Raw genomic sequence first — 2,808 nt, 5'->3', positions numbered from 1 at the left:
TGAGGGCCTCCCCCTTCATTGTCAAAGATGCTTCTCAATGGGTCACTTAGCTTTGGATTGTTCTCTCTCACACCATAGAGGTACTACTACTTGGTGGAAAGACATTACTACTGATCATTTGATTGTCAAGGCTTCCGATTTTGATGACTCCTCATAGGCAGACGACTCCTCCTCCCAGGATGAGGTTGTACCTTTTACCTTTGTTGAGGCCTTGGTTGGCCCTCTCGTTGCTACTAGTGTTGCCTCCTTTTTCCTTAAGGCTTCTACACATGTTGCTCCTATTCTATAACATCGATCTGCTTCTGATGTACTTCTATAACAACAGTCTGCTGTTGTTGTAGATAGAAATTCTATGGGGATCTCTCTGCTTGGTCCTTGTTATGATGTTATTGATAATAGTATTGTTTGGACTATTATTTATCGCAGGCAGAAAGGCAAGTCTTCAACCGCGCCCCCCCCCCCCTAAAAAAAAAAAAAAAAAAAAGAGATCCTCCGTGTGAAGTTTTGGGTGTCTCTCCCCACTCTTAAGTTGGGTCTTTGGGCTGTTGCTGGTTTGATAGGATTTTAATAGTGGTCTTTTGACTTGCTATTAAAGGCCTATTCGACTTGAGTTTGTAATGGGTCAACACCCTTGTTTTGGTGTCTTTTCTTTTGCCCCCTACGAGTTGTTTGTATATAGGGCTAGTACCCTTATTTTGCTACTTATTTTAATAATAAAAAATTAATTCTCTCAATCTAGTAGAGCGCCCACAGATGACTGTAGTGTAAGGGTGCATTGGTATCTCATATCCATGCACAAAGACACATAACTCCCCACTTTCATTATATTATAGAACATTATCGAGATTATTCATATTTAACATCAGTTGTCAACTACTAAATTTTGGACTTACAAATGGTTCCTTTGATAGATATAGATTATCAAGGGTCATGCATGTCATTCTACTTTGACCAATATATCCTAAAATCTACATAGTTATTTCTTGAGCTTTTTTCACAAGCATGTTCATTTAAACCAATAGGGAGAAAATACTTGACAAAGTTAAGAGTGTCTCAGGAGCTTTGTTTATTAAATTGTGACATTCATACATTAGTCCAACGAGGGATTGAGATTCTAGAGAAACAAGTTGCTCTGGTCCATGCAAAAAGATCCATCTAGTATCAACATCCTTACGAAGCTTGTTTTTAACAGTTATTCCATCTAATTTTTTTTGTAATTTTACAAATTGTTTGGGACTTTGACAAAAGTATGAGTAGAGCTCGTGAACTAGATTTTTAACTTTAGCTACTGCATTAAAATTGCTTGAAATTTTAAATGTTAAATTCATTCTATGTGCTATGCAGAGAATGGAAATCATGTATGATGAAGTGAAATTTTGTACGTTTATGAAAAGACCATTCTTATGACCTTGCATCGCTAAAACTCCATTAGATCATACACCAAATTTTTGAAAATGAACAAGTCATCCATACTGCCAATTTCATTCAAATATTTTTTAATTAGTTCAAATAAATTTTGCATTATGGAATTCTATTTCATTTTAACAACACAAAGTAGATGAGGTTAGTAGACATGTTTGTGTATAGTATGCACATGTGTACATACCCAAGAAGTATTATCTACAATTGTAACTTCACCTAAAGATAATGCAATGAAGTTTGAATCTTTCATTTTTTGTTTTGCATCTTGTTTTTCCACCTTAACAAGACAACTTGTCCATTCCTATCCACTATGAACACCTACAAAAGATAACAAACTATTATATTTAGGGTAGTCTATCATAAGATTGTAAGTAAATTTGAGAAGAGACAAAAGAAGCTGAAAAATAAAACACATGATAATACGTGCTTCTATTTTTCACTCAAATAAATGAAACTTATATAGGAGTTTAATTTCTTATATTATAGGAACCACTCCCTAATAATATGAGTTTTTCTAACATTTCACATACCAATAATATCTTGTAAAACTAATAATATATATTATCCATTATATTCTAACAAACCATACTAACAATATTAACAATAATATTATCTTGTTTGTCAACAACTTTATAGCTAACCTAAACACCTATGTGAACATTAATTCCAAACACCACCACCCTAGTGTGAACATGGTTAGAAATTACATCACAATACTTGATGACCACATTTAGTAGCTCACCAAAAATATAAGGTAAGAGTAGAGACATGCAAATGTACTCATGTCAAGCAATAGTGGAACTAGCCTCACTATTATTAGTGTACTTTCATCCAAGGATAAGTATAAACACATCTACCCATGTAACCAAGGATAGGGACAAACCCTTCTATCCAAAGCCTTACATTAATTTTGGATAGGAACAAACAAATCTATCTAATATCAAAGTTATCACACACATATGCTCACAACAATTATGATTGGGGACACACACACATCCAATTATAATTACCAACTATTGTGATTGGAAACAAAAAATTCCAATCACTTACACCATCTCATGAATGGGGACAAACACATCCAACCACAACACAAAAAGCTTGGACACAAAGCCCTTGTTCTCGTGTTTGTGTAAGGAGGTCAAGTAGTAGAACAACTTCCTACACTAACCTTGAGAGGATGATAATGAATTTTTTTTAACAGATTGTTACAAAAAATATAGAAACTTAATAGAAATAGATGTAATAACATGCTTACCACAACACAATGATTTACGTGAGGAAAACCCTTTCGGGAGAAAAACCCCACACTCTAAAATCCACCCAATATATTATTCAAAACTCAATAACAAATTACAATATACTTGTAAAACAAGCTCTTCACAGGAA

Source organism: Cryptomeria japonica, chromosome 10, assembly GCF_030272615.1.
Source record: "Cryptomeria japonica chromosome 10, Sugi_1.0, whole genome shotgun sequence".
Taxonomy (NCBI): domain Eukaryota; kingdom Viridiplantae; phylum Streptophyta; class Pinopsida; order Cupressales; family Cupressaceae; genus Cryptomeria; species Cryptomeria japonica.
Note: the sequence above shows the minus strand (reverse complement) of the source record.